Raw genomic sequence first — 7666 nt, forward strand, 5'->3', positions numbered from 1 at the left:
CTGTATAGCCCAAAAACAACAGAATAAAATTTAAAATACTATGACTCTGATTCTTATGAACTCTCTCTCTCTCCCTCTCCCTCTCCCTCCCTCCCTTCCTCTCTCTCTCTCTCACTCTCTCTTCTTTTTTTTAGGCCACACCCAGCAGTGCTCAGGACTAACTCCTGGTTCTGTGCTCAGGGATCACTCCTGGTGGCGCCGGAGGAACCATATATGGTGTAGGGAATCAAACCCAGGCTGCCACGCACAAGGCCAGTGTCCTACCCACTATATTATCACTCTGCCCCCTCCCTGACCTTTAATTCTTTGGGGTGTCTATGAAGAAATGAAATGACTAGATCATATGGTAATACTATTTTCACACTGTAGGGTAACCTCCGTCCTGGTTTTCTATAGCAGTTCCCCCATTTGACATTCCCACCATGCCTACCCAGGAATCCCAATGTCTGCATGCTTGCCAACGCTCATCACTTTCCGTGATTTTGCCAGTGGTTGTCCGAAGGGTGATGAGGCAGCATCTCATGTGGTTGGAACTTTGGAATCACTAAATCAGTGATTACTAATGTGAAGCGTCTTTTACACACCTGGAGACTAATTACTTTCTTCTACTCAATTTCTTTCTTTTTGTTTTATTCTTTTAGTCCTTTGTCCATTTTTTAAAATTGGGTTGGTTTTGTAGTCAGATCAAAATGGATTAAAGACCTCAACATTAGACCAGAATCCATAAGATACATTGAAGACAAGATTGGCAAAACCCTCTACGACATTGAAGCTATAGGTATCTTCAAAGAGGACTCACCACTGACCAGGCAAGTGGAAACAGAGATAAACAAATGGGACTATCTTAAACTGAGAAGCTTCTGTACCTCAAAAGATACAGCGACCAGAATACAAAGACAGTCTACAGAATGGGAAAGGATATTCACCCAATACACAATGGATAAGGGGTTGATATCAAGGATTTACAAGGCACTGGTTAAACTCCACAAGAAGAAAACATCCAACCCCATCAGAAAATGGGGCAATGAAACGAACAGAAACTTTCTCAAGGAAGAAATCCGAATAGCTAAAAGACACACGAAAAAATGGTCCTCATCACTAATCATCAGGGAGATGCAGATCAAAACAACAATGAGATGCCATCTCAAACCACAGAGACTGGCACACATCCAAAAGAACAAAAGTGACCGATGTTGGAGAGGATGTGGGGAGAAAGGGACTCTCCTTCACTGTTGGTGGGAATGCCGACTGGTTCAGCCCTTTTGGAAAACAGTATGGATGCTTCTCAAAAAATTAGAAATTGAGCTCCCATTTGACTCAGCAATATCACTTCTGGGAATATATCCCAGAGATGCAAAAAATTATAGTAAAAGTGACATCTGCACCTATATGTTCATTGCAGCACTGTTCACAATAGCCAGAATCTGGAAAAAAAAAAAAAACGTGTGCCCGAGAACAGATGACTGATTAAAGAAACTTTGGTACATCTACACAATGGAATACTATGCAGCTGTTAGAAAAGATGAAGTCATGAACTTTCCATATAGGTGGATCAACATGGAAAGTATCGTGTTAAGTGAAATGAGTCAGAAAGAGAGGGACAGACACAGAAAGATCACACTCATGTGTGGAATGTAAAGTAACAGAATGGAGACTAACACCCAAGAATAGTAGAGATAAGTACCAAGAGGAGTACTCCACAACTTGGAAGCTGACCTCACATGCTAGGTGAAGAAGCAGCTCTGATAGAGAAGGGATCACCAAGCAAAGGGTGCTAGGTGGACCCACTAGGGATGGAAGATAAGGGCTGAAAATAGTCTATAGACCGAACATGATGCCTACTTAATACCTCTGTAGTATACCACAACACCCCAAAAGAGAGAGCGAGCAAATGGGAATGTCCTGCCACAGAGGCAGGGTTGGATGAAGGGGACAGGGTAGGGGTGGCGGGAGGGATGTTGGGTTCATGGGTGGTGGAAAATGGGCACTGGTGGAGGGATGGGCACTCCATCATTGTATGACTGTAAATCTGTAACTGTCTCACGGTGATTCACTAATTAAATAAATAAATAACCAATAATAATAATAAAATCAGGTTAGTTTTGTGGCTAAAATTTCTAATTGTTGCTGAAATTTTTGTTGGTGGTGAAATTTCCAATTCTAATTTTTCAAAACCAAAGAAGCGCAGACACTCAAGCCTACCTGGGGTGGATCCAGCACCCTCACACTGTAGATGAAGAAACCAAAACCAACATCCCAAAGCAGCATGTGCATGTGGGTTTTTGCTGTTTGACTGCTGCCCTGGAGATGCTCAAACTCACAAGTATTTGAGACATTTCTTGTAAAACTGACAGTACTAAAACCTCTGAGGCATAATAGATTCTAACTTGATTAAAAAAAAAAAACCTCACAGTTAGAGTCAAAGAGATAGTACAGTGAGGAGGGCGCTTGCCTTCCATGTAAGCCTCGGAACAGATGCCAAGTGTGTGCATATGCTTGAAGTGGGTATGACCTGCTTTGAAAACTAACGTGCTTTCGAATTTCTGCTTCTGTACTCCCCTGCCAGCTGCCTGCAAAGGCCCCGAGTCTCATGAGGAAGTCTCTGAAACAGAGCCCTCGCCTTTGTTCTGAGCCCGGTTCTGGAGCACAAGCTCGACTGGGTCTGCTAGCATAATACAAGTCTTTTCCCACCTTTCAAGGTATGCTGCTTGGCTTGTCCCTGCCTTTGGGTGGGAATTTCCACAACCACAGCTGATTTTCTATGGCCTTCCAGCACATGTCAAACATAAGGGCTCTAACATGTGTCTTAGCAAGGGACAGGAATATTGCCCCATAGTTGGAAGCCTGTCTCATGAGCTGGGGGAGAAGGCAGCTGGAACAGAGAAGGGATTACTAAGACAGTGATGGCTGGAGGAATCAGTCGGGATGGGAGATGTGTGCTGAAAGTAGATAAAGGACCAAATGTGATAGCCATTCAGTGTCTGTATTGCAAACCATAATGCCCAAAAGTAGAGAGAGAGTATGGGGGGAAATTGTCTGACATGGAGGCAGGGGGAGGGCTGGAAAGGGGAAGACACTGGGGACATTGGTGGTGGAGAATGTGCACTGGTGGAGGGATGGGTTTTTGATCACTGTATGACTGAAATTCAAACATGAAAGCTTTGTAACTGTATCTCACAGTGATTCAATTTTTTAAAAAATTTTAAATAAACAAAATAAAATGAGTCTTAGATTGTTGAATACACCAGGTGAAATACAAATAGAATTAAAGATGTTCTAAGATATTGTCAGGGTGGAAAGGAAATGTCCTCCTATCCCTCTGGTTTTGTCTAGCACTGATCAAGTCATCAAATTAATATCAGATTGCTAGGGGAGATAAACTTTAGTACATAGATTAAAGACATGTAGGTGCCCATATAAAAAGATCTTTCCAAAGACATTGAGGCAAATGAGCTCATAAACTCTGACCAAGGAACGGGAGAGGAGTAATCCGATGGAGCTTATGGCGAAAATTGCACCAATGTGGGAGGCCTTGCCATGAGATGCGGGGGCCAGTCAGTAGGACAGGGGCCCACAGGGCAGGATGGAAATAAGGTCAGCAGGGGGCCAGCAGCTGAAAAGGTTGAGAAACACAGGCTGTTCCACAGACACAGCCTCACTGCACAGTATCTCTGCCGTTTAGGTGTGTGTTATTACACTTTGTGAGAGGAGCAGGACAAAATGGTCTAAGGACAATTCCTAAGGATGTGACCCAGGGTTGCTAGAGCATGAGTGTAGGACCCCACTGGACAGGGGCCATCCTCCAACCACCTTTGCTGAGCCTAGAGTAATGCAGAAATTTCTGCCACAGTTCCATTTGTCACTCTCTGAGGTCCCCTGACAGGCAGGGGAAGGTACCAAGTGTAAGATATCGAGTGCAGAGGTGATCATCCACCCTCCTCTGGGGTCTCCAGAGGCTGGACAAATGTCAAATAAGCATCACATGAAAGGGTAAGAGGACAATGAAGGGACTAAAGGGGTAGTACAGCAGGTAGGGTGCTTACCTTGTACCCACAGACCCGGGTCCAATCTCCAGCACCAAATAGGGTCCCCAAACCCTGCCAGGCGTGATCCCTGAGCACAGAGGTAAGCTTTGAGTACTGCCAGGTGTAGCCCCCCAAAAAAACAAAAAAGAGGACAAGGAAAAGTAAAGTTTATTGATCCTAACTGATAGTAAAAGCAGGCCAAAGACCAATATTAGTTTCCCTGAGAGAGGAAGAGGGAGAGAAAGAGAGGGAGAGATAAAAATAGAGAGACAGAGAAAGACAGAGAGAAGTAAAGTATTTGGCATACAGACAGGCTTGGAGGGCAATAAGGCAAGATAGAAACGGGGGCCATGGGTGGTAGTAAATGTACACTGGTGAAGGGATTGGTGTTAGAACATTGTACGATTGAAACTCAATAATGAACAACTTTGTAACTGTGTATCTCACAGTGATTGAATTTAAAAAACAAAAGAAGGAGATGGAGAGATAGCACAGCAGGCAGGGTGTTTGCCTTGTACACGGCCCAGCCGGATTCAATTCCCAGCATCCCATATGGTCCCCCAAGCACCACCAGGAGTAATTCCTGAGTGCATGAGCCAGGAGTAACCCCTGTGCGATGCCAGGTGTGACCCAAAAAGCAATAAATAAATAAATAAAATTAAAATTAAAAATAATTTTTAAAATAAATTTAAAAAAGAAGAAAAGAAAAGAAAAGAAAAGAAAAGAAAAGAAAAGAAAAGAAAAGAAAAGAAAAGAAAAGAAAAGAAAAGAAAGGAAAAGGAGAAGCTATAGAAGAATCTAGAGGTCTTGAAAAGAATATGAAAAATCAGCAGCAGCAAAGCTTTTTCTGTGACAAGTCCTGGATTGACTTTTATACATGCAGAGAACTCCATGCCAAGATCATTTATGATGGAATTATGTATAACCTCCTACTAAAAGCCATTGGAAGCTTGCTTGGTTTTTCTCTCTGTCTCCCCCTCCCTCCCTCCCTCTACCTTTTACACACACACACACACACACACACACACACACACACACACACACACACACACTTCTACATTTCTTTCAATAAAAGCTATTTTGCTCCACTGAAAAACAAAGAAACAACAATTGTCCTTGCCCTAAAGATACGGACAGTTTATCTTCAGTTTATCCTTCTCCAAAAAAATCTAATCCTTCTTTTGTTTGGGTGGACAGATAAAATGGACAGGGCCTTAGGGGACCAGCCCACTGGGATTTTCTAGTTCATTCTGGAACCTACTCGAATGCCATCCACTCTTTATTCTCTCTTCTTTGCCTACAAAAACTCCTGTAACCATGCAAACAGGAGGATGAGTCTGCCCATCTTTCTATCTGCCTGTGTACTGCCAGTGCAGGTCTTTCTGGAGCCCAACGCCCCAGCTCTCTCTTTTTTTTTTTTTTTTTTTTGCTTTTTGGGTCACACCCGGCGATGCACAGGGGTTACTCCTGGCTTTGCACTCAGGAATTACTGCTGGCGGTGCTCAGGGGACCATATGGGATGTTGGGAATCAAACCCGGGTCAGCCGCGTGCAAGGTAAACGCCATACCCGCCGTGCTATCGCTCCAGCCCCTCGGCTCTCTTTTGATTGGGAACTTACAAACCTTATGTGGAGGCGGAACCAAGACCTCATGGTTGAAATCGCTTGTATACATCCTGCATAGAGAGGAGACCAAGAAAAACTGAGTAACTCAGTCATCTGGCTTCAAGACATCTTAAGGAGAAAGGGAAAGTGTTACTGAGGTTATCAAGGAAGGCGCAGTAAACAAAGTGTGCAGATCTGAGTCGTGCCTTCTTCAGTGAAAATGAGGCTTCCCTTGGAGAGAAGTTGATGCCGGTGGTGGGATTGGTCATGAAACATTATATGTCAAAAACCCTACTATGAGAAACTTTGTGATTCACAGGGCTTTACTAAAATAAAATTTTGAGGAAAAAAAGTGAATCTTCCCAGATTTACAATAAATATCTCCCACAAGTGTAGACCTCAACCCAGTCTTGAGAACCCTGCTCAAAAAATGTAACCTGTTCTCAAATACAAATTTGGAGTCAGTGGATTTTTAACTTTTTTCCTTTTCGGGGGGTTGGGGAACTGCAGACCACACCCAATGATACTTGAGGCTGCTCCTGGTTCTGTGCTCAGGAGTGACTCCAGGGGTGCTCAGAGCACCATGCAGTGCTAGGGATCCAACCTCCTGCATGCAGAGCATGTATGCAGCTATGTCTCAGGGACATGGAACGATGTTCTTGAACAAAAGAGAAAGGGGAAATGTCTGTCTGACTTCACTTGCTCACTTTCTGAGAGCGGAGGCTTTTCTTACGCAATCTCCATGTAATCTTTGCAAGCACCCAGTAAGTTGGAGGTCCTGAGAGCTTAAACCAGGTCCTACAGTCACAAAGCCAGTATTAGAGAAGTCATGTGTGAAAGCACAACCAACAGGCTGAAGACGGTACCATCTATGCCAAGCCCCACAACCTACTGCGTTCTAAATCTCTCCAGAAAGTAGAATTTTCAACCCAGCAATCTAGAACTCATCAGTCTGGAATCTCTTCTCCAGCACTAGGATGCAATATGCGTAAGAGCCCCTCTACCCAAGGAAAACTCCCCTGTAACAATCTTTCTTCCCCTTTGCTAGTCATCCCTATCCAACCCTCTTTTTAGCTATCAAAACTTCTGTTTTATATGACTCACTGAAGCAATCTTCTACTACCAGTCAGATGGGAAGTTGTCTGATTCATACGTAATTTAATAAAGCCAGTGAGATCTCTAAATTAATTGGCTGACTTTTGGGTTGGTTTGTTTTGATTCTCTCTCCCTGTCTCTGTCTGTCTCTCTGTCTCTCTGTCTGTCTGTCTCTCTGTCTGTCTGTCTGTCTCTCTCTCTCTCTCTCTCTCTCTCTCTCTCTCTCTCTCTCTCTCTCTCTCTCTCTCTCTCTTCCCTATTTATCTCTCTCAAGAAAGTGTGGGTTACTTCCCATGGGACTTTAACAACAAGGCTAGGCTTTGGGAGAAGAACAAAGTGAGGAAGACTGGGTCCAAGAGACAGGACTGTATTTACCTGAGGAAGGGTAAACAGAGGATAAACTGTCCTAATCTCTAAACTTGGGGCCAAGGACAGTTATCTTGATCACTGACTCCTGGTTCATCTTATCTCTTGTTTTCTCTTTTCTTTCTGATATAGGCTGAAGTCCTGTGAAGATATAATTGACAATAGGATTCTTAAATAATCAAATTAAAACCAGGCTTTAAGTTGCATCTTGGGGGACTGGAGGGAGAGTGCAGAAATTAAGGTGCTGGGCTTGCATGCATTGTCCCCCCTGGTCCCCCAAGCCCTGCCTGCAGCAATCTCTGATCACAGAGCTAGGAGTATAACCCCTAAGCACTACCAACTGTGACCCCCAAAACAACAAACAATAAATTATGTCTAACCAATTTGATCAGTGTTCTTTACAAAAGGGGACATTTGAACACAGAAACAAAGGAAAGACAGTGTTAAGACAAAGAGATGCTATCTACATACCAGGGACTCTTGTTGGATGCAGGCCTAAGGTGGGGAGGCAGGTGCTGATTGTCCCTATTACCCTGAAGGCACTAAGATGCCAACATCTGACCTTTAGAATGAACC

Source organism: Sorex araneus, chromosome 10 (genome assembly GCF_027595985.1).
Source record: "Sorex araneus isolate mSorAra2 chromosome 10, mSorAra2.pri, whole genome shotgun sequence".
NCBI lineage: Eukaryota > Metazoa > Chordata > Mammalia > Eulipotyphla > Soricidae > Sorex > Sorex araneus.